The 25924-nt window shown below is 38.3% G+C and overlaps 1 protein-coding gene across 7 annotated transcripts in view; it reads left to right on the plus strand.

The window, feature by feature from the left end:
- Positions 1-1435: 1435 nt before the first annotated feature.
- Positions 1436-25924, plus strand: part of MBNL3 (muscleblind like splicing regulator 3) — a 121883-nt gene continuing 97394 nt past the window's right edge. For 3 of the 7 annotated variants that reach the window (XM_023198916.3, XM_023198917.2, XM_023198914.2), the window contains exon 1: positions 2428-2633. The gene's annotated coding sequence lies outside the window, so the exon portion shown is untranslated. Of the gene's footprint in view, positions 1653-2423; positions 2634-25924 lie in introns of those variants that run through there. The other 4 variants (XM_026452009.2, XM_023198915.2, XM_023198918.2 and 1 more) reach the window with 3 other exon arrangements.

Genomic DNA, 25924 nt, shown 5'->3' on the forward strand with positions numbered 1-25924 from the left:
TGTGATAACAGTTCCTCATTTGTTAGATCATTGGGTATAAAGTTATGTAATTCAGCCATGCCCTTCTCTCTAGCTGAGTGTGGTAGCCAACACTGCCTACTTTTTGCTGTGGTAGATCTTGGACGGCCAAAGTCACTTCCTGTATGTCAGACACATTTGACTTTTACAACAGTTCAGGCAATTCGGCAAATTTGAAGGAAGGTGGGAAGAGGTGGTTAGGAATTAGAGTCTTTTCCCCCTTTTCTCAAATAACTGGAAACTCCTACTCTCTTGACTCATGCTAGGTTTCTACCCAGAATAACAAAGTATCGGACACCATCCCTGAGCATTGTCCCAATGACTTTCACAACACTTGCCAAACACCATCGGGTATTTTCTCAATTATTTGAAGGGTAGTTTGTACCCAGTCTTCTCCTCCCAACCATTACCACCCTACTCTATTATCTTGCACTTAACAAACAGATTGATTTCTTGCCTAAAATTAGCTGGAGAATTCTATTTGGATCAGTCCATCAGAATTAAAAAGTACAATTAGCCTGAGAATTCACTCCACTTTTCAACCTAACTGCTGCTTAAATATCTCCTGCAATGTTTTGCACTTTGTGCAGAGCATGTAGAACTCTGTCTCTGGGTGAAGCAGTTGATTACAGGAAAGCAGCCATGAATTGCTATGAGCTTGTCACTGACGATCCTGCATATGTGTGCGTTATCAACTACAATTGTCTTCGTAAAATTAAATAAAAGCACGCATTTATTATTGTGGGGCTCCAATTACGGGACAGCTGGTGCTCCTATTACACTTGCATTAAATCGAAACTTGTAATTTCCCTGTGCAGATGCACACTTTTTAATCAAGATATAAAACTGCATTTGCTTTGTCCATTTTCCAAAGTATCTGGAACCGTACCTCAGGGTTCCTCTTATCCTGCAAACTCCGTGGAAGAAGGGGAACAGATTGCACTGATCAGCATTTCCCTGCCTGAAATTCTTAGAGGGAAATAAAGGATTGGGGCATTTATGAAAGATAAAACCCCCAAGAAGGCAGCTGGTGAGTATGAATGTATTTATTTAGCCTGTAGTGAGTGGACACATTTATCGACTAAGATCAATTTTGAAAGGACCCATTTCGCCTCTCACCTGTCTGGGAAGTGTCCATGAGCGTCCCGCTGTGAACCACCCTGCCTTTCTCACTGGTACTTCAGTTCCTGAAGCGCCAGAAACTTTGCACCCCCACCCCACCCCCGCCTCTGGGGATGTGTGCCTGCTCCGTTTGTTTTCGCTTTTGTAAAATCTGAGCGTTATGATTTGTCCCCCTTTCCCTTCCTAATGAAATGACAAAGGGTCTGTGCAGCGAGGGCTGGGCCGCTGGGTTTGGGGGCGAGGCGCCACACCCCCCGAGAATAAAGCCCGCGCTGCGCTCTCGGAGAACCAGGCACGAGTGAGCGAACCACACAAAGAATATATTTCGCGACGAAACAGCGCCCTACAGGAAGAAAGTGCCCGCACTCCGAGCGTGAGCCGGAGCGCGACTTTTTGGCGCTCTTTGGGAGCAGCGAGAGGGAGGCGGAGGCCAGAGAGTCCGGGGTGGGCGCGGGAGCCGGGGCGGCCCGTGGCCAAATTCCCGTCTGTCCCACAGCGGCGCGCGGAGCCAGGTGAGGTTGGCGGCAGCATTGGTGACGCGGGGCGCGCCGCGCTACCTGGCCGGGCGGGGCGGGGCCGGGCGGCCGCGTGCGCCGCTTCCGAGTCCGGCGCTCCGGATGCCCGCGCGCGGCTCCGCTGGCCGGCGGAGTTTCGCGGGAGTTTCCGTTTTGGCGCCTAAAGCCCCTCGCCGGCGCCGTTTCCCTCCGCGTGCCGCGTGTGTCCGGAGCGGGACGCACGGAGCCGCGGCCCTGGCCCGGGCTGCCCGGGATCGGCGGGGCTGCGCGAGGGGACGTCTGGCGTCCGGCGAAGGGCACTGGCCCGGGAGGAGGGCACGCCTTTGGCAAAGGCCGGGCGGGGTTGGGACCAGGTTGCTATGGTGGCTGCGAGCCCGAGCGGGAGCCCCACGCCCGGCCTCCGCGAGGGAGCTGGGGCGCTCCGAGGTGTGCTCCGAGTGGACTGAACCAAGAGCCTGGGAGGAGCGGGGAGGGCCGGTCCGTGGCCTCGTCCCCTCCCCCAACAGCCCGCCGGCCGGCCCCGGGAAGGGGCCCCGAGAAGCCCAGAAAAGAAAGTATTCTGGCCCCTGGAATCGAAAGGAGTTTTGCAAAAAGCACCAAGGGGTCAAGGGGGCAGAAGGGAGAGGGGAATCCGTCGCCTCCGTCCGAGAGTCCGCGTGCGCGTGTCTGTAGACTTGACATTTTATACCCCAGAGCGGCCGACTTGGAGCAGGGTTGCGAGTCCCAGCCCTTAAGTTCTGGAGGTGGGGCGGGCTTTAATTTGCTTATATCTAATGATTTCAGGAACCTCGCTTTAAAATGGCGGCATTCAATATGCACCCCTGCTAAAGGCTCTCCCGGCACCGGGGCCACCTCGCGCAGCGCTGCTTTTGCTTCTGCCGCTAACAGATGGCATGTGCCGCTGTCGCTGCCGCTGCCCCTGCTGCTGCCGCTGAAAGCAGGGCCCCTTAGCCTCTGGGTTTGCGCTAGCAGCGTAAGGTAAGGCTGGAGATGAACTGGGATTTGTAAGCGAGGCTGCCTTCCTAGGACTCCGAGGAAATAATGCCTTTTACACTTCATTTTACAAAATAGCAAATAGAAGGAAAAGTCATCCTGCAACTTTGTTGCGATTTTAGAGCTTTGACCATTTTCCTCCTCCTTTCCTCCTCCTGTTTCTTCTTTTTCTTCCTCCTCCTCTTCTCTTCCTCCCCTTCCTTCCTTCTTTCTTTTTTATTCTGCTTTCTTCTATCTTTTTAATTTAAAGGAACTTCTTGCATGGCATATCATCAGCAAATGCTTTTTAACAACTAATTTCCCCATTTTCACGCGATATCGTGAGCAGTGCCACAGCTTCCTTGCAGAACCTTGTCTCTTCCTGCCCTGAGTCAACACATTTGGGCAGCTCGCTTTTACTACTGGGGTTTGAAGGGCATGAGAGTAGATTTTAGGAGACTATTAAAAAGGGAACTTTAGTTTTTAACACTCACACAATAAGCTTTTATGGTAAGAAAACGAAATTAAACCCAGACAAGTAATGAAAGTTGACATTTAAGTGATTCATTGTTGTAGTTTCGTAATTAGGGTAATAGACCTACTGTGTGTTTTTCTGAGCACTCTTAGATAGCTAGCTAGCTAGCTAGATGAGAGAGAAAACAGAAAAATTAATTGTGGCTCTAATTCAAGTAATATGTTTTAAAAGAGTTATTTTCTCCTAGATGTTCTTACACCGTTGGTAAATTGAGCTGGGATCCCCACAGCCTCTCCGTCTTCGTGGGTAGACTTCATGGGAAAGAATCAATTAAAACAAAACTTGCAAGATTTAATTTTGAAATGATTGGTACATTTTTATTAAGCGGACTCCCTGCTTTAGTGAATAAACGTTTGGGTGATTACTGATATAATGTTTGGGAAACATTGTTGGTATGTGGGAATAACTAAACATCCATGCTTGATACAATTGATCTGAATTTTGTTTTGTTTTGTTTCCCCCTCCAATGAAAGGTAAATAGACAATGAGGCTTATCAGACACCTTGGATTTTTCCTGATTATATTCTCATTTTCTCCTTGGCCCATGAAAATCTAGTCCTGAATAACTACTTTTTAAAGTAATTTTTAACTTATTTCTAATGTGCGATACTTTTGGGGGATGCTTTCATATTTACCAACACTTCTTCAAATATAACCTAAAATGGGCTTCTGCCCACAGCTTAGCTGATAATATTCTATCTATGTTCACTTCTTACTTCTCCCAAAGTAGTAGAAACTACTTGGTTGGCAGACACTCGGCTACTAAATTTAGCAAGTGTGTGGAAAGGGAGAAAAATATTGTTTTGCACTTATTAAAGCATGGTGCAGTTTTCTGCCCAGGTGCTGTAGTCTACCTAGAAACAGTCAAACTGTTTACAATGGAATTTACTGTACAACAAATTTTCAGCAATTTTTCGTAGTATTCTTGAGAGAAGTATGTGGGGCAATTCATTGCTTCATGTCTAGAATGAGAGTTCCTGCAGGTAGAGCAATAAACACTTGCATTTTGGTAAAGGGAGGATGAGAAAAAGCAACGTCTCCCATTTTTGGTGGTTATGGACTTAGATCCCAGTTCAGTACTGTTTGCTTCCGGATGTGCTGCCTTGCTGCTAAAAGACTTCGGACCAAATGCATCCTTAAAAAAAAAAAAGTGAAAATACTAAACCTTGAGGCTAGAATAGATAAGCTAAACTGGTGTCAGAGAAATTAGGAGAAAATTTTGCCAGTTAACACTCTGCTGCCTCATACAGTGATGAGATTGGAGACCTTATATGAAACCATAAGTGAAAGAGTTTGTTAAAAAAAAATGTTTTGAGAGATAATTGATATAGTGCTGGGCTAGAGGTGGTGACTGCATGTTTTGCTCTACTTCTAAGAGCTACTTCATTTCTCTAATTTCCTTTGCTACTTTAAGCAATTGTAATGACTCCCAGGACTATTCTAAAGTACCTTTTTTTCCTCAACTGTCCACTTCAGGCATTTCACAACAGCTGCTTTTTATGATTATGAGCTGGTAGCAAAGTACCTTTGGTATTCTCTTGCACCTACCCACTACCTAAATAATGCTTTGCACAAACTAGGTGCTTAATAAATGTTACATTAAAAAGAAAAATGAATAGCTTATAAACTCACAGTGGAATGGATTTTGGGTACAGCTTTTAATTTAAACGGAAGGCATTTTTGTGCACTTACAAGAACCTAAACATTCAAAGAAGATTAGAATGTACATTCCCCTAGTTGTCTGTATTGTATTTGCTTCTAAAGGGTTCTCTTGCCTCTCATTGTACTTCCAGGCACTTGCATGCTTCATGCTTTTGACCAGTAGGTGTATTATTATCTCTCCAGCTTCACTGTGATACTTCCCAGTAATCACAGCAGCTTGGGAATAAAAAAGGTTTTGTCTTTTAAGTGACTGTATAGTACCACACATGCTGGAACAGTGACAGTCTCTTGACTGTTGTGCAGATGTTGACAGTATAGTTTAGTATAGTTTTGTTCTCCACCCAGCTGCCTTTATGTGTGAGGGAGGAGGGGAGGGAATGGTGTGAGAAGCTCTAAAATGATGAAGATTTCTATTGATAACATTTTACTTTTATTCTGCTTATAGTACAATAAATTCAGGAAGGTGGCAGACTTTTTCTGTTTTCAAATAAGTAATGCTGCCTGATAGGCTTACAAACAGATTGGGGCATAGCTGACAGTACATAAGTTATAGTACATTTTTGATAAGTAATTTCATCCTGTAATTAAAGTTAGACAATTGTCACTGCCATGTTAACACTATCAAGTGTCTGTAAGAGCATGAAGGCTACACTCACCTTTACTTCATCAAGGTTCTTCTATGCTGTTGAGTTTTCTTATGACATTGTCTACTAGGCAGAACAGATGGATTTTTCCTCATTCAAGTGTATGTGATATCAAGAAAATGGAAATCAGAAGTTGTGTTTGTGGGATTTTTCTGCCTTTCTCTAGGAGAGATATAGCTCTCACTTCAAATATAGAAAGAAACCCGAGCCTTGGCTAAAATGAGATGGACACTTTTCCTGAAAGAGAAGAAACTGTGTCTGGGAGCAAGTTGTTTAACTGTCAATTAACCAACCAGTAAACAAACATAAATTATGACTGAAAGAAAGCAATTAGATCTTTAATAATGTGGGCTTTTAGGTCTTAAGGATAACAGATGGTTCCATGACATTCTGTTCTTCCTAAATGGTTATCTATTGCCTCAAGATAGCCAAATGACAGTGTTGGAAAGGCAACTTTGAGAATTAGGATAAATAAGGTATCAGTTGTCTTATTGGATATTAATAACATCCACATGATCTGAAAGGGATAACAATATTTTTTTCAGATCATTCTAGTAAAAATGCATTATTAACTCATCATTTAGATCTGCTTGGTATTAGATTGAGTGACATTGTTTTTAAAAGATTGCTGGGGAAAACAATACAATCTGAGAAGTAGGACCTTACCATTTTTATTTGAGAAATAACAGGACTTCCAAATTGCCTGGGCACACAAACACGTACGTGAGTGTGCAAATTAGTGGTCAGTTCAAAACAATGTATACAGATGTGCATTGCTTTCTCACTGGAAGATTACGGAAAATACCTATTTTTACAGCATTCCTTCAATTCTAAGAATGAAAGAAAAAAGGTTCACTGTAAACTATAATAAATATTTGATATAGTGATGTCTCTCTGAGGCTCAGGAAAAGAGCCAGGGCTCTGAATGTTCAACTCCAGGCAGTTAACTTTCAGAAAAAAAAAAAAAAGATGTTTTGCTCAGAACTCAAGAGGAAGCAAGAATAAAAGGAGGCTTGATTTAAATGTGTGTGTGTGTGTGTGTTCATGTTCTCCCTTTGTATGTATACGGTGATTTTCTAGAAGCCCAAGCATAGGACTCAATTTGACATGCTTCCTGAAATATTATGTTGACTCTCAAGTTTTACTTGCATCAACATTAGGTTGGCTCATGAGGAAAAGAAATGATTTGTTTTCTGATTTGAGGCAGGAGTTTGTTTTGTGCCCGGTAAGTGAACTTGAAGGGCTTAGAAAGAAAGGGCCTCCCATTGAGAAAAGGCAACCTGGACAGAAATGAAGGGGGTTGGCAGTAGAGACTAGAAGTCATTTGATCTCTTTAAGCCATGGAAGCATCCTGGAGTCTGATAGTTGGCTGGATTTTGTTTTCAATTTAGGATCATTCAAATTAGCTTAAAATTGTCCACATTGGATTCTTTGAATCCTGGGCTTCTTGGCATTGCCTTCAACTGGTGTGGAAAATTGAGAAAGATTTCTTCAGGCTTACTCAGGTTTCCTTGAATGTACCAGTAACTATTCATTAAGCAGAGGTTATTGGGTCTCTTTACCTCGTATACATAATGCCTGGTAAATAGTAGGTTCTCAGTAAAAGTTTGTTAAATAAATGAAATACTAGATTAATCTTTCTAACTTGTTTTTGCATGTTATGAACATTCTTCCTTATAGCATTATTTCTGTTTTTTATTGACAAAAGAAAAATCAACACCAATAAGCAGACTGAACACTAGATTGAATGACTGTTCTGTTAGAGGCCACAGTAGCAACTCAAGTCCAGGGAGATGCAAGCAATGCAGATTTGGGGCTGAGACCTTGAGGACTGGCCTGAAAGCCAGCTGCTACTTTTCTTTCACCTGTAGTTGCATTTAGAATACCTCCCCCACATCCCAGGGATATCAGTCTTCATTACAAAGAAATGTTTACATAGAAACAGTTCTTTAACTGTTTCACCAGATTAAAAATAAGAAAAAAAATATCAGAAATACTGTGACTCTGATGCCTCCCGTCATGTATAGTTTAGGAAGTGATGAAGTTACAGACAAAATCCAAAAAGGACACTGGAAGCTGTCTCATTTTCAGTCAGATGTTGATTGCCCATTTAGAGGCTGGATTTGCATAGGTTTTTACTTACAGAGATACAGGTATGAATAGTGCCTCTTTTTATTGTGTCCAGAAAGCAAAGTCCACACAGTAGAAGAGACAAGAGCTGTCATTTCAGATCCACCACAATCATCTTTTGTGCCCAGAGGATAATCAGTCTTTAGGTTCAGCGCTTGCAATTTCTCCTTATGTGGCAGTACAAAATAACCAAACAACAGGTTGTGTTGGAGAGTGGCGTGGGAGGGGTGGTCTATTAGCAAAATGAGAGAGTGAAAGAACCAGAGAGCTTGCATTTCACCTTTTGTTTTGTAGTACTCAGCTTCTACGTGGGAAAGCAAAACAACACAAAACAAAAGCATGCTGTAGAATATTAACTGGACATATATCTCATGAAATAATTCCTTACTTAATTTACCAATAGGGAAAATGAGATTGTCACAATATATAATATTAAGGTGGTTGCTTTAAGGTTGGATTCCTATACTATACGCTGGTTTTTCTGAATTCCATTTAAAATATGTAATGACAAATTCAACAAGACCCATGGCACAGAGGTGGGGGATCACATTTAACCTCAGTACCCAAGTGAAGAGTTTGTATTCGTCCTCTGAAAAGTAGGCGCTTGATAATGGCCCAGTTGGGGGTGCTGTTTTGTTAAAGGGTACATTGATATTTTAAAAATTGTTTGCTGTCTGTGATCCATGAGGATCCCGAAGAAAGAATGGGGGCATTTCTTTCAGAAGTGATTTTGAGAAAATTTTAAACTCCCAACTCCTTTATGTCAGCATTTTCCCCCAAGTAATTGGACATGAAGAAAAACCTTATTAGCTCACCCAGATACATGAAGTGAAACATAGTACATGTTATAGAGTTACATTTTATATTTAAGGACTTCCAAATAAAATAATAAGGGAGGGACTGGGGTACTATGCCTGTGTAATCTGATATGTTTCATGAATGCCTATAGCAGCGGCCTCAGCTGCAGACAGAGGCTGTGTCAATATGCATTCTGTTGGCTTTCTGAAGTCAGGGTCAAGGCCAGACTCAGATTGGCAGGCTCCCCAAGGGAGGCCCTTTTTTGAGAAAGACCTTGGATTTTGGCGGGACGTTTTTGTGATGTACTTTATATGTTTACATTTGTTAAATTAACATTGTAATGCAAATGAAAATATAGGGTCAAAATACATAGCCTGAACTGGAGATAGTTTTAAACATCTGCATCTGAGGCAATTTGTGAATTTGAGGCCTTAGGTAAATGGTCATCACGACATTTAGTCATCATGACATCAGAACCAGGGGAGACCAGTACGAGCAGTGAAGGGCTTTATGTCCGCCTCTAAACTTCAGTTCAGGGTATGTCCCACTCACCATAGAAGATGAGTTGAAAATCAGTGTTACCCATCTAAATGAGGAGGAAGGGCTAAAACCTGTGGATTGACCAGAGGGAGGGTCTGGGAGTTCTTTTTACAAATTTATAAGTATATTTTAAATTGACACTTAATAATTGTAATATTTATGGAGTAGAATGTGATATTTCAATACATGCATGCAATGTGTAATGATCAAATCAGTATTTAGCATATTCATCACCTCAAACGTTTGTCATTTCTTTGTGTTGGGAACTTTCAAAATCCTCTCTTCTAGCTATTTGAAAACATAAACTAAATTGTTGTTATCGTCACCCCACAGTGCTATAAAACACTACAGTTTATTCCTCCTATGTAGCTATAGTTTTGTGTCCATTAACCAGCCTTTGGATATTTCCCCACCCCCACCCTTCCCAGGCTCTAGTTACCAATGTTTTACTCACTGCTTCTATGAGATCAACTCTTTCAGCTTCCACATATGAGTGAGAACATGCAGTATTTGTATTTCTGTGCCTGGTTTATTTCATGTAACATGATGTCCTCCAGGTTCATCCATGTTTTGGTGGGACTTTGGACTGACTTGCAAGTTGCCCCTCTTCCCCATGTTTAATAACCTGGTTTTGCTGGGGAATTCATTTATATACACTGAGATTCAGTGCAGCAACAATACCAGGGCAGAATGCTTTTGCTTTGTTACCGAAACTCCCCCTCCAAAGCTCTTTTGTGATTGAAAAGTTGATAGGCTAAAAAGATGTGTCCTAAGGCTTGGTATTTCACAGTGCTGAAAAAAAGACGGGACTGCCTCCGTATTTTGTGAAGAGTGTGATCATCATCATCATCACATCATCATAAAAGGATCTAAAATGTGATTTGATTTAGAGAACTCTCATACATGCACATACTTTGAACTTGCACAAGTAATTTTGTGGGATGATGATGATGATGATGAGAGAAACCTCTAAGAAGCTAGTTTTCTGGGATATAGTAGTTTCCAGCTCTGTCACTTACTAATCAGGCATATGAAAATTGTGGTTCTGAATATTTATCCTAAATTAACAGGAAACAGGCAACCTAAGATCTGATTTTAAATGCTTTTACAAATATGGACTTTTATTCCAATATTCATTAAAATGCAGTGGTTCAAGTGACTGAATCTGTAACCTGTGTTAAGTGAATGTTTTTTGGAGAAAAGTTACATTTTTCACTTTCAAGCCTAGATCATATAATAGGCCTCCTTGTTGCCTTGTGTCTATCCCCAAAGAAATCTCTGTAATATTTTTAGCCATCTAAGAAAACAGTTCAGACAGAGGCACTCAGAAACGGTGACAAGCAATGACAGGAAATGCTGGTTGCACTGGGCTCCTTCATAACTTAGTGAGGCCACAGCTGGCTGATTTGCTTTTAACTTCCTGTTTGGGGGCTATTTGAGTCAAAAGTAGCTGTGTTTTCCATATAGAGTTTTTTTTTTTCTTTATTCTGTAAGGCCACAATAAATCTGTCACTGGGCTGCATGTTTTGTATATTTTATGAACTGTATCATGTGGTTTGAGTTTAATTTGGAAGGCAGTGCTTTTACCATCAAGGTCCCTCCCCCCCCCCACACGTGCAGCTTTGTGGTCTGGGATTGCATGGGCCTTCGAAAGTTTATGGCTTTATTTACACAATAGTGATTGCTGAGGAGGGCATTTCCTGCCAGCTAATGACTGGTTGGAAGGACCAACAGTCCAAATCCACGGAGAGAGGACCATTCATTAAATGCCAGGAAGCGACCAGGCTGCTTTTCTCATGAAGTAGTGGGGAGAAAGTGAAACCACATTCTGCCCTTTGAAGAGCCCAGAGCACCATGGGCAGAGGTGGGTATGGATGTGGTGCCTCCTCATCCATATGGAGAATGGAGCTGCTTTTCCTAACAGGGGCGAACTACTTATTTCCCATAGGTTGCCAAATTGGGCCTTCGATGGGAGGGCATTTTCTATAGGTAGATGGTCCAATAGAGACTAGAGACTGGCCAAATAAAGTTGAAGGCCCTGAACTTGCCATTAACGTCTGCCAGATAATTCTTAACTCACAGCTGTTACAGGTACTTGAAAAACCTTTAAGATCACATGATTGAGTTTCCTAATTGGTTGAATAACTGATCATTAGTAAAGCGGACAAAAACTTGGAAAGGAATGGAAAGAACGGTTTGTTTTCAAGGTCAGTTTAGCAGGTTACAGCTATTTTACTTTGATCTCCTAATATAATGAAAGTAAATAATATACATGAAGAGTGCTTTGCCTTTTGTGGAAGTACCATTGAGAGCTGTAATAGTGATCATTTAACCCATGACATTTCCAGGAAACAGTTTTGTCCTCAGTATAATTCTTGCCTGCTATAAAGCAGCTGAGGTGTGAAGAGTTTGGCATTGATTTAGAGCAAAAACAGAATAAGATCGAGGCTGGGTTCACATCCAGGAATCCCTGACTTCCTGGCCTGCCCTTCACTCCCTTAGCTTCCTAAGCCTTCAATTTGCCAAAAAGTTAAATGTTTATAAAAGACAAACATCTGTTCTGAGTTCTTTGGTAGGTACCTCCATATAAAGGAGGCTGTGTGACAGGCCTCCCCCCACCCCCACAACTCCTCCGACTCCATGACTTGGCTTGGTCCTTTACCTTGAAATTTAAATTTCTTTCATATCTTCCAAATTTGGTGGGGGGATGGCAGGGGTGGGCTGAATCTCTGAAATAGAGGCAATCATTGATGGCCAGACACCTGCATTTCTTCATGGGATTGAGTAATCTGTTACATGCAGAACAAACCAAATATTAAGTTTCATTTTTGAGTCTGGCAAATGTCATTACATGCTTTTTAAATATTTAGTAATCCAGGGATTGCTAGTCATTACCAGTTCACAAAAGTGAAAGGGTTTTCTGAAGTTTAAAATGTTCCACAAATAAACCGTATACTCATTACTATTGTTATTAGATGATGCCCAGAGCAGATTTATAAACAAAAAAGTGGCTGATAAATGAAAATATATATGTTTCAAAATATGATTTTAATTTTTGAACATTTTTGAGTTTGAATGTTAAGATACACTAAAATTTTGAAAACTCAAAGACAGTATTCGATTTAGAAACTAGTTTGGACTAAGAACAAATAAAGTTTTTTGTAAGTAGATTGGCCTGAATATTTACACACATTTATAATTAGCAACACAGCTGCATGTATGTATGTATGTATGTATGTATGTATTTTTTATTTTTGGAGTTGGAGTCTCACTCTTTCACCCAGGCTAGAGTGCAGTGGTACAATCTCAGCTCACTGCAACCTCTGCCTCCTAGGTTCAAGCGATTCTCCTGCCTCAGTCTCCCAAGTAGCTGGGATTATGGGCGCCCACCACCATACCAAGCTAATTTTTGTATTTTTAGTAGAGATTGGGTTTCACCATGTTGGCCAGGCTGGTCTTGAACTCCTGCCTCAGGTGACCTGCTGCTTTGGCCTCCCAAAGTGCTGGGATTACAGCCGTGAACCACCATGCCTGGCCTGGACATTATTATTTTGTTTAGCAAAACCTTTTTTTATAGGTAATCTAAAATATATATTTCAAGCTGGTTCAGGTTCAGTTATCACAATCTGAAGTAGTGGTGTCAAAATTAATATAGGTTTACTCTAATGTATTTGGAGCCAACAGCATTACCTTGTGGTATTAGAAAAGCCTATTTATTCTATCATTGTAGTTTTCAATTGGTTAGGCAACAACTCATTAATGCATAATGAAATCCATTTAGTAGGTTGTGACTAGCATTTCTATTAAACAGAATTGCATTAAATAGACAGTAAGAAAATATCAACATGTGTCATGTAGTAAGTTTAGATGTTTTGGGGGAGACTTATTTCAAATTCATTCACATATTACTGAGTTAGGATGTAAAGTGTGTTTCTTACTATTTGTTGCTGTCAGAAAGGTTTAAAAGTATTTTAGTGGATGTTATTTCTGTGTCAGAAATATTTTTCCTCTTTTTTCCTGACGGGAAGATGGTCAAGGGATGCTGAGGGCTTTGGTGATAACATACCTATTGCTGTTGGTTCAGTACCCTGATAGTTATGTGTCTGCTTTTCAAACTGAACAGTAGGATATTGCTATAGATGTGCTATAAGATTTAATATCCAAGGTATTTTGCAATCCTGAAGGCAGAAACTTTATATATTATGTATTTACTAAGTGGTATTGCTAGAACATTAGGACACTGAAAATAAAACTATCTGGGAACAAAAGCTAAAAAAGGATGTTAAACAACAACAACAACAAAATGACAACTAAAAATCTTGGGACAATTGGGTGTGAGATGCTTCGAATGGCAAAATAATTATCCAAAAATTTTACATGTTGGAAGAAACTCCAGCTCATTTTACTGAGTTAAATATAAGTTAAAGGGCTCAAAAATTGTTTTTGATTTTCATAAACCAAAAATGGTCACAGCAAGAGAAAATGTATTTGCAAGAACAAAACAAGCTGATTCATAAATAAATATAAATGTTTGTGCTGGAAAAAAACTGCTGGTGTCTATTTTTTCTGCAGTGAACAAAGGCACATTTTAAAATGAATTTTAAAATTGTAGATGAGGCATAAGCTGAAAGTCTGTTAAATATACCTAAAATATTAATGGGAGTGATTACATAAATAAAGAAGAAAATAGCCAGTAGTCTTCCTATCACTTTTTTTTGTACTAATGAGTATTGAGCTTAGTAGTAGGAAAAAATAAGATGTACTCACATGAAGAGATAGGAGATTAACTACTGAATGCAACCCATTAGGAGAACGGAATCATCCTTAGAAGTCTGGCCAATTTGTGCATATTCCTTAGAATTAAATAATTGTCAGGGGGAGGAAAATATTGCCTTCTGAGGGTACTATTGCATCTCCAGTAGGATCATGAGGAGTTTGTCTTCACCCTCAACTCTCCTGCCGTTCCCTCCTGTTGTCATTAAATCTCTTTCTGCCTGGGACATACTAAATTCATTTCCCAAAGGTCTCTTTTCCTGTGGACATCCTTCAGAGCCTTAAAGCACTGTTGCTTCCTCAACTTTGCGACTTGACATGCAATAAGGCTTTGTAGATATTTAAATGTTAAACTGAAGTTACTGCTCTGAAAATATAATGTCAGCTTTTTATGAGTTAGTGACTAAACTCTGTCATTGTGAGTTTGTATCTCCCTCCTCAGATATAGTACATTTAAATATTAAGAATAGGAAAAGATTTACACATCTTCTGATTGTGTAATTAGCAATCAGTTTATGACATGAGATGTAAAACAAATTAAGGACCATAATAAAGTGTTACATCATCACCAACAAAACCCGTTATATACATTATTCTGTTTATGACGATAAAAACTAAAAAATGTTGAAGGATGAAATTGCATACACTCTCTGATCCTGGGAGTTAAAAGTTTTAATTCTTCCTTATTCTGATGTTAAAGTTTTTTAGAAGGCAGTAATACATATTTTGGGGGATTATAGGATACCTTTGCCTATAAACATCTATTTCACTGTAAACATTTATAGAGTAGTATAGAGTCAGTTCAAGAAGGTGTGGGGGGTTTGAGTGTGAGTTATTCAGGATTTTCAGCTGTAACAAGCATGTAGTTGATTGTTTTAGGCAAACAAAATTAGTCTTTGTTTTGGGTGTCAGCTACCTTTTTCACGTTAGCCTTCTGGGATTTTTTGTTATGGGATGCTTGACAAATTAATAGTGATAAGCAAAAGCTCTGTGAGATGGAGTGCTCAAGCCAACTAAACACCAACTTATCATTCATTTCATGCAGCATTCTAACTTTCATCAGGCTGTCTGGGAAATATTATGATGTGTTATGTAATATTACATTTGAAACTTTAAGGTATACACGGAACTCAAGACCTTTGACAGTGAGTTTGTTTTGTTTATTGTGAGCGGAAATTTCCTTCAGTAGACAATGAGAGTGTCAAGGCAAACTTTCTTGTAGAATGGAGGAGGAGGAAGGAAGGAGAGAAAGAGCTGCACGGTTTCCTAACATTTTGTTTGGGGAATTCCTTATACCACATTCCTCATTTTCATGAAATCCAAAAGAAGGTTGAAATGCTGTATTGCTGTTAGCAGAGTTTTCCCTAAACTAGTAAGTGAGGGAAACCCCTTGTTCCCAAGAATTGCAACCATTAGCACTCTGAGGAAGCCTGCAATGATTTGGACATAAGGAAAACAAAATATATACACCCTCTATGTACTCACAACATTTTTTAAAAAATAAAAATAAATATAATCATGTTGGAAAAAAAAAAAACTTGATCATCTCGGATCCAGGAGAGGAGTCCTGGCTCATATTATTCCTCATGTTGAATAATCATTAAAACAGAAGAAAATAAAACCCTCTTGAAACGGCAGGTTTTTAAAGTGAAAATAAGTAGGGTTTCCTTGGATTCCTATGAGGAGACTCTTGTGAAGCACTCATCCAGACTTCTGAGAGTTTATACTTTTTGCTTTCTAGAGCAGGAAAGACTTAAGAAATAGGAAGTCAGAAAATACAGTAAAAATCTATGGCTTCTGTGCTGTTAAGGGTCCCTTTCTGATTGGCTTGGTGTGAATAATGGTATAGAATTTAACCATGTAAGATGTTAGAGGCCTGAGACTTCCCTTGATACTTCCTTATGCTGGCAGGCCCAGGCAGTTTGACACTGGCTCTTGTAGCACTTGGGTGGCAGGAGAAACAGTGTTTACAACCACCTTCACCTCCAGGAATGTATTATACTTTTAAATCAATCTTAGTATCTGTAAGGCAGGAGTTTATATTTAGGAATAAAATTTGAACCCCCATTTTCACACCCAATAAAAACGTCCTGTAATAGGTGTTTATTCAGAGTCAACTGACATTTATTGAACAATTACTGTGTGCCAGATGCTCTGCTAGGTACTTTCATTTTGTTATGACAGTTTTTTAAGTTCTGAAATACAATTGGTTCTAGCCAGGCAAATACTCTCTTTGGCATCTAGTAGATATCAGGCTAAAAACTGCATCCTCAAGACCCTGCTCACTTTTTATATAAAACACCCCCCCCAACACATAATCATTTCTTCTCTGTCTTGCTTCATCATTTGGGGACCATCTAATGGCCCATGGCCTGCCTCTTCCATCCATGAAGATATTTTTTTCATTATAAATCAAGCCAACACTAATCTGTTACCCATCTTGATGTAACAAAAGGCTGCATTCAATATTTGATGGATGGTGCTACAGTAGGATAGGAGAAACAGAGGAAGAGGCTTGAGAGGTGGATGAAGAGTGAGGGGTCAGGAGTGTGAAATGATATGGAGTTAAGTGCTAGTGAAAGCCATGTAGAAAAATCTAGAATAACATTGGATTAAGTCTAGAATGCAGAGAAAATAACAGGGCAAGATGTTGGAAGTTAATCCCTCACGCCTAGGAGTGGCCAGGGCAACCCAAGTTGAGCAACACCAGAGGATTTTTTTGTTATAGAAGCAAAGGGCAAAGAAAGTCTAGAAGAAGTGAGCAATCAACAAATACCGCAGGAATTATGTAAGTTGAGGCCACTGGTTTTGGCATTGAAAAGGTTGTTGGTGATTTTTGAGAGCCAAGAAGCTGGTTTCCAGTGGGTTGAGGAGTAAATGAAAAGTTGGAAAGTGAAAGTGGTAATGATGCCTTTTTTTTCAGATATATGATGATGAAGGATGAGATATGTTGGAACTTAGAAAGGAAATTGCATCAAGGGAAGGAAGGGTTTTGTTATTAGGATAGAGACGACTTAGATGTGCTTACTGGCTGATGAGAAGGAAGCAGAAGAGAATATTGAAAATGTCTGTCAAGCATGGAATATGTTCTGAATGGCTACCCTACTTGCCCAACATCTCTGTTAATATGCACAGTATTAATTGTGCAGTCTGATCAAGTAATTCATACAGAACTCTGGTGAGCCTGAATTTTGGGTACTCTTTATTCTTTTTGCCTTTAAGGTAGAGGATTAGGGTTGTCATAAAATAACTGGGATAGGTACAACCAAAAACAAAAAAGGAGGAGGGGGAAAGACAGTGGAATTCAGCCAAAATAACAGATAGGATTATTTTTAAATGGCTTCAGAGGCAAGACAGTGCTACTGAAATAGTGAAAATGTGACTGACATTTTTTTACAGCACATGCTCCATGAAAATGAAAGAGAGGGTTGGGGAAATCTATAAAAATGAGAATTCAAATATAACTATAGAGGATATACTTTTACTCTATGATTTGCCTTTACACTAGGATTCAGTGTCTTTCATAAATTTGGAAATTTACCATAGACATTACTTCCCTTATGTTGCATCTGACAACTTCAGTTTTTCATGGATTTTATATTTCAACTTGTAATAATAATAAAAACACCTCAGGTCTGGTTCAATTTCCCTCATTTTAATCACCATCCCTATTCTCCCCTCTAGAAGAATATATTTATTTCCTCTTTTCTTAGAAGCTTATGATTATTGGTAGAAAATATCTCTACCTTAAGCTTTGAATTTAATGTCTAGGTTGATTCTAGTCAAACAAAAGGTGATGCTGCTCTGAGGTTCTGCAAATTTCTTTTTACTCTGAAGTGGAAAACGTGGCAAATTTTCAATGCAAATACATTGAAAAACTTAAATCTTTGAAGTTATATTGTAGAGATTCTAATGATCTAAACCAGCATTTTCAAAACTGTTTATTTTGCCAAATGTTCTAGGATAAAAAAGATATATTAGGTGGAATGCTTGAGAATTGAGGTTGAAACAAACACCACATTCTGAGAATTAAATTGCATTAAGGCTATATTCCTAAAAATATATGTAAACATATGTATACATATGAGTTTGTGTGTGTGTGTGTGTGTGCATGTGTTTATTCTTTTAAATTTCAGCTTTTGGCTTTTTATGCTGCATTTCAAGTTACTGTGCAAATATTACTTGTTGATAAGAATTTAAGAATACTCTTTCTATAGGAATCAAAGTAGATTAATGGCATTTTCATGCCAAGAGAACACATTGCACAAAATCAACAAGACTTTAGATTAAAATCTTTCCCTTAATGCTAGAGAAAAATGTTTCTTAAATGCATTTCTAAAATAAATACAGGAATTTTGCTTTTAATTTTTTGTTTATGGTTTCTAGTATAAATTTCTTTATCATTTTATACTGGGGAAAATATATTTTATAGTATCCTATATAGAGAAGCAAGTCAAATGGCTTTACATTTAGATTATGGAGGATATAGTTTTACTTTGTTGAAGTAAAAATATTCAGCAGGTTTAAATTCTGAAATAATAGCACGAATGAGCTTATTAAGCCTGTGATCAATGATTTGCAACTGTTTGCTTGATAATTGGAAGGATTGCAAAGGAAGGCAAGTGTATATGGTTGGTTTAAATTAAGGCTATTGTTTTGAGGGAATCAGACAACCCTTGTAATTAAGTTGTGAACTCATTAGCTACACCTCATAGGAATTTTATTCTCTCAGGGTCTGCTCTCTGGTTTAATATTATGATGATTATTTACTGGATTCAGTAAAGAAATTCAATTTGCAAGCAGATCCTTTTCGGATTTGAATAGTATCAATAATCAACATTCTTAGAATCCTTTTCCTCTGTAAAATAATATTTTTTAACAAATTTTACACAATGAAATTGAAAGAATTAAAATGGGAAACCTAGAGAAAAGATGCATTTTCCCCAAAAGTCTTTACTATGTTATCTTTTGAGGGGTATGTGTCTGTATGATTAATATTGCAGTAAATACCAAAGAAATGACGACTTGTTTGTTGAGCTTTAAGTGGAAAAAATCCAGCAAGGAAGATACAAGTGAGTGATGAGAGAGTATTTCCAAACATATCCCTCTTAAAATGTCTTAAAATGACTTTTCAGTGAAAAGCTTTTGCCTCCATCTCTGCCCGGCTGCATTTTAGTTGAGAGAGAGAAACATTTACTTTAGGATGCTAAGTACCTTGCCTTATTCAAAGATAGAGAAGCCTAGTTTGAAGGACTTGTGATCTTTGAGAGGTATTCACTTCTTCCAATTCAAATTCCAGTCAATTTCTCTTGTGTCTGTACATCATCAGAACTCCCTTTTGTCTGAAAGTGCAAGCTCACATTTAGTCCCTTAGCCCCAGTTCCTGGTACAGCATCAATGTTCCTAAATATCCACGTTGACAACCAAACTTTTGTATCCTCTTTTCTTGGCATGAATTTGATTCTTCCAATACTCAAATTGAAAAGTGTGCCCTTACATGTGTAGAGCAGTTGGCACAAAGGGGAAGGGGGCTAATTTATCTGACTCTAGTCAATAAGCCCACACAACTTCACATGAAAAAAGCAAATCTACAAAACACATGGAGAAAAGTTCAGTATACCAGTTGTGTGTGACGTCTGCAGTTGACCTTCTATAGCATATCAGTGCTGGCATCCTCCCAAAGCAGTCTTAGCCCAGGAAATCACTATACTTATACTCTTGGAAAATTGCTTCACTAACAAAATATATTAGATAGCAAGTCTTCTTTTTATTTTCAAAGTATATTTACAGACTACATATGTATTATGACTTTATAACAGGGCATCCTAAGTGCTAAATATATTCCCTTCCCTCCTGCAGCATGTACACACAGAAATAAACATAGGAGCAGCTTTAACTTATATTTAAACTACAGTTATGTAGTAGCTTGCAGTTACATTGTATTTTTATTTATTTTTATTTTACAGAAAGGGGGTCTCACTCTGTGGCCCAGGCTGCAGTACCAGTGGCACAATCATAGCTCACTGTAGCCTCAAACTCCTGGGCTCAAGCAATCCTCCCACCTCAGTCTCTTGAGTAGCTGGCACCAGAGGCATGTGCCACCACGCTTGGCTAATTAAAAATAACTTTTTTAATAGACAGGGTCTGCTGTGTTGACCAGGCTGGTCTTGAACTCCTGGGCTCAAGCGATCCTTCTGCCTCAGCCTCCCAAAGTGTTGGGATTATAGGCGTGAGCCACTGCACCTGGCCCAGTTATATTATAGATATGTAGCAGTTGTGAAAGTTTTTCAATTGTGTTTTCCCATGTAATAACTGACCTAAAATAAATCATTTAATCATATCTTTTTATTTTAATGTAATATTAACTGATAGCCAGTTTTTAGTTTCAGAGTGGGTCTAACTGTAGAATTATCCACTAGGGAGAAAAAAGGAAAATAAAAGGAATATTGATATCATATTAAGAAGTGGTGGGAAGTAGTGATGTAATTTTGTACTTTTTTCTAATAGTAACAGCTACTTATTCTGTGCTAGTCTCTGTGGCAAGACTTTGCACATGTTATCTCATCTAATCCTCACAGCAACCCTGTGAATTTGGTGTTCTTATTTATCTCCTTTTTACAGATGGGGAACATGGGACTCAGAGAGAGGAAGCAGCATGCCCAAAGACATTCTGCGAGTAAACAGTAGCGTCAAAACTTGAACTTAATGCTCTAACATTGGTCTATGCCTATAATCCCCATGGTTATATTGTGGAAATATAAAAAAAGGTTTGATTGGGAACTTGAGTTTGCTGCTTGTCTCTTCCACAGTGTATTAGCCACCTAGGATTGGGCACTGGATAAAGATAGTGCTGCTTGAATAAAGTAAACATCTGGAACCACCAGATGCGACAGACATTACAATTCACTTCCAAATTATAGAATTATAAACTGTTAGAAGTGGAGGGGGGAAACCATCATTTGATTAATAATACATTTGTGCAGAATAAGACTGTTTGGCACAATATTTTCAGTAATAGCAAGCCTAAATGTTTCAGACTTTTAAAAGTTGTATTATGGTGGGATTTACTATTATATAATAGAGGTAGTTCTTGATATTTTTCTAGGAATGTTTCATTTAGGAGACTTTAATGTAAACTGTTAAATGCCTAGAAGTATCTGTAGCATTTTTGAAATTACAGCTTGATTTTTCCCTGATATTTGACTCCCTAGGACTTTCCTATTTCCCTCTCCTTTTCATCCCACTTTCAGTTTTTTGTTTTTGTGGGTTTTTTTTTGATTTTGCATTTGTTATTCATTCAACATACTTTATTGAGCACATACTATGAGTCAGCCGTGTTTCTAGGTGCTGATTTATATAGCTCTGATCGTGTAAGTAAATTAATTTTAGTGTTAATGTAAGGGACTTAGACATTTTTCTATAAATTGAGTCTCACAAAGCACCATTACCTTTATTGCCTTAGATGTCCTTCTTTAGCCTAGTCATGTTGTTTTAAAATTGTACTCATTCAGTCACAATAGCCAAAAAGTGGAAATAGCCCAAATGTCTATCAACTAATGGACAGGTAAGCTAAATGTGGCATACCCATACAATGGAATAATATTCAGGAATAGAAAGGAATGGAATACATGCTGCAACATAGATGAACCTTAAAAACATTGTATTAAATGAAAAAAGGCAGACACAAAAGGCTGCATATGATATGATTCAATTTATATGAAATGTCCAGAAAAGGCAAATTCAGGGACAAGAAAGCAGATTAGTTTTAGTGGCTGCTTAGGGAAGAAGGGGTGGGAGTACAGCCTAAGGGAAATGGGGTTTCTCTGGTAGGGGAGTAAAAGTGTTATAAAATTGACTATAGTGATGGTTGCAGATATTAGTAAATAATACTAAAAATCACCGAATTAATACTTTTTCAAAGGGTGAGTTTTATGGTATGTGAATTATATTGCAATAAAGCTGTTATTAAGAATTGTACTGACTTAAACATGATATGTTATATTATTCCCATTTTAGAATTACAAATTTAATCAATAGCTAAATTGAGGGGATTGTTGATCTATTTTTAAAGAGAGCAATGGATTGGAATAGCTTTGGATTCCACTTATTCTTTGATCTTTATGGGAACAGTTGATTTCTTACCTGAAGACCCACATCAACTATCTCTGTTCTTACAGATGCCTTCCTTTTTGGTCCCACTATTTACTGGGCACTTGGCCATGCTGCTTTACATGTGGACCAAATCATTGCCTTCGCAACATCTAGCACAATGTCTTCCATATGACAGATGCTCACGACTTCCATTGGCTTAGCATGTACTTGTTGATGACTTATTTATATGTAGTATTGAGCCAGACACTGGAGATGAAGATGTGTCCTCAAGGAGCTCACAGTCAGCCAGACAGCTAAGCAGGAGTTACACTACAGTGTGACAAATGTTGAGGTGGAGATGGGCAGACATGTTTGATGGGGATGCTGAAACCCTGAGTATAGTTCTGTGTCTGGATCTAGTTCATTCACTTATCTGATATGCATACCCCATCCATGGTATTCTTCTCTATATTTGAACACATCCAATAACAAGATGCTCACTTTTTACTAACACAGTGAAATTAAGCTGCGTTTTTCTAATCTACCAAATGCCCATATATTTTGACATCAAATCTATACAGTATAATTACATAGTTTGTAAATAAAACTTAAATAGAGCTGTTAACATTACTTGGCACCTCCAGAAATGATACCATATCATAATAGAACTTTGAGTAATCTTTATTATTTTATAGAAAGTACTTGGATTTTTAATGGGCCAAAATCTCTGGTAAGAAATATGTATAAATTTTAGATTATGTTTGTATGCTTTGTGCCCATTAGAGGCAGTACAGAATGGTGATTGAGAGTAAGCGTTTTGGAACATGCCTGAATTTGATCCTAGCTCTTCCACTCATCTGCTGCGTAATCTTGAACCAAAGTTACTTAGCCTCTCTGTGTCTCAGTTTCCTCATCTGTGAAATGGGTACAATAATGGAACCTGCCTTACAGGATAGTTATGAGCAGTAAATGAATTAATATATATGAGTATGCTAAAAACAGTGCCTTGCACGTGGAAAACCCATGCATATTTTCTGTTGTTATATTTTCAATTAAACTGAAATGCCATGTTTTATTAGTCTGTTCTTCATAAATTATACACACTCACCATTAAATGATATTCAAGTCATTGGAAATTGAATGTTCCTTTTACAAGGACCTATCGTTTTTGAGTGTTCTCACACCAAAGGCCAACTAGATTTTCTGGTATCTGTACTTGAAAATAAGAGGTCATGGTTGACATTCCTTTCTGCTCCTTTTGCATGGTCACAGAGTTTTATAATGTCACATGCCTATCTCCTATCAGTTAGCTTGATAAAATCTCTATAACTCACACATTATTTCATGCCAAAGGATCAGTGCTTTTAAAATGTTTGATGCGTAGTTACAAATCCACAGGAAATAAAGCATAAACAGGGTTGGATTTACACTTCTTGACTGTATTGATGTCATTCTGTTTGCCAGTCTTGTGATTTACAAGGGCATTTTTTTTTAGGCAGCCAGTAGCATCATTGGCCAGTATGCTGTCTAGGGACCAAAATTTAGTGGTGACTTGCAGTCTGTCTTGCTGATAAATGTTTTTGGCAGGGTTTGGGAGTTCTGCTTGGTCAAATATTGACACATACAAAGTAATTTAGAATAACAAATTAACATTGAGATTATTGTTTTTGCCTTAGTGCAGATGCAGGTTACTAATAACCTTTCATCTTTCAATATTGCTTCATATTTATTATTTCCAGTACAGTGATGATATATAGTCATTTTTAGGATTAAGCACAAGTATAAACATTGAAAATGGCGTAAAAGAATGATGGAGCTAGTTTGGCACAGAAAAACAGAAGCCTGTTGGGACATGATGCTATACTATGTGTGACTTAGTCTAGGGTTTACAGGGGATTCACTTTGCACTTTTAACCTTTAGGATCAAGTTGTTAACAATGTCTCATTGTATTTAGATCACAATTTTATCTTTGCCATTAAATGTAAATATATTGCTGTTAAATGTAAAAATATTACTGTTGTATCCACAAGGAAGTTTCCTCAGCACCAATAAGAAAATGAGTTAATGATAGTTCTTATATGTATGATCATTATTAATTTTTATTCAGAACTTCCCTTAACATGCACAAGAAGTTAAGTTGGGTTTATAAACTTACCAACAAATAGTCTTTCTAACCTACTGTAATTATCTCTAGACATTTTAATGTGTTCAGTGACTAATTCTCTAGAGCTTTTAACTAAGATAAATAAACAGAAACAGCAATAACCAGTTTCCTTGTATTTCCTAATTATTGGCATGCCTTTTAGTTGTATTTTAGACTTAAGGAGGGCTGTGTCTCTCTCTAGGCATGCAAACTATGCTTTTTCCTAGTTGGCTTCCTGGAAAATCTAATCCTTCCTCTTGTTCATTGACTCAAGTCCAACTAAGCTCTTATATATACCTTCACGTTGTGCATATAATATCAAGGGATCTGAATGTGTGGTGTGCATTAGCAAGCGCCCAGCACAAAGTAACAGTGTAATAGTCTGATAGTATGCATGTGTATGGCCATATAGTATTGAATATTTATTGAAATATTTCCTTACTGGTTGGTAAATAGACACTGCCTACAGTACCCTTTCCAATGCTCACTCCCTGACAACCCCCCACGATTCAGCAACAAAAATGGCAACACTTGGCAGAACACCTTCGGTCTTGATTGGCCTGTGACCATGCTGTAAGAATTGTTTAACATTTTGAGTGTCATTCCTGGCTCATGGTTTACTATGAGGTCAGCCCCCTGCCTCACCAACCAGGCCATTGGTGCTTTGTGACATTCACAGCCTTTTGCTGAACACTTTTTCTCTGATTGCTTCCTAAACGTCAGCTAGACTTCTTAGAGAAGAGCTGTATCCCATAAAGAAATGGCATACTACTTCCAGACCTCAGCTTCTAACAGACACTGTAGATCTCATGAAGGCCAGGCCCTAAAGCATTTAAAACATACTCATAGGGAACCTCCCAAGGCCCTGTCTAAGAACACTCAAGAGCCCATGTCATTTATATTTTAAGACCCAAATCTTAAAGACTCTTGATTCAATACCTTACACAGAGCAATTGTTTGCTACAGTTTATTTGATTGAATGTGACTTTGCAAACCACAGAAATTTAATCAGTGTGTTTGTGGGGGAATTAATAGAGGCAGAGGCATAGTGAAGTCATGGCCAATAAATAGCTGCCAGTGAGGAAGAAGACAGACAAACTGTAAAAAGTGGAAATGAAGACACCAAACACACGGGCATTTGGGGCCGTTTAACAAAGTGCCCAATATATCCTTCAAGGCATTACTAAAGCTTCTTTCTAATGATAACCTGGAATTATCAGAAAAAGCATTACTTTTTTCACTGTTTTATGTCTAAGGGGGAACAAAGTTTTACAAAGCACTTCAGAAATATTTCCAAAGATTGATTAAAAGAGACAAATATTAATTTATAAGGGTTTTGTTTTTTGAAATTTTATTCTTATTGATCTCCTTGCCTGACATTTTTCCAATAAATGAAGTGTTGTAATAAGAACTGTATATGAACTTAGGTACTTTTGTAGTATATGATGGGCTTGAAATATTAATCAAAATTATTTGTCATAGAAATTATGACAGTGAGAAAATTATTTTGGGACCAGAGCCAGCATCACAAAGAAGTATCTGCTCTCAGTGAAAATACTTCCGAACTCATAGAGTTTTGTTTGTGAGGTAAAAGAACACATAATATTAATCTTCTTAGTCTCTTTTTTCAAAGAAATATGATTAAAGAATTATTAGATATCTCACTGATAACAGTATAAGGGAGCCTGTTCAGGAAATGTCTAAAATGAACTGGTGTCACCATTGAATGTTTACATGTACACCTTTTACTTTTTATAAATATGCATTTGTATTTGGAGGGAAAATTATTTTTCTATCATCAATATCATATATGCTTCAAAATATTTGTGCATCATTTAAAAATAGAAATGTGGACTAAAAGAAGAGCAAAGATGAAGAACACTAACTTTTTAAGGTTCGATTTACCAGTGGAACTTTTAAAAAATATCAATAATACTTTGCTTATCATATGAGGATTTTCTTTTTTTTTTTTTTTTTTTT

This window comes from Piliocolobus tephrosceles, chromosome 12 (assembly GCF_002776525.5).
Source record: "Piliocolobus tephrosceles isolate RC106 chromosome 12, ASM277652v3, whole genome shotgun sequence".
NCBI lineage: Eukaryota > Metazoa > Chordata > Mammalia > Primates > Cercopithecidae > Piliocolobus > Piliocolobus tephrosceles.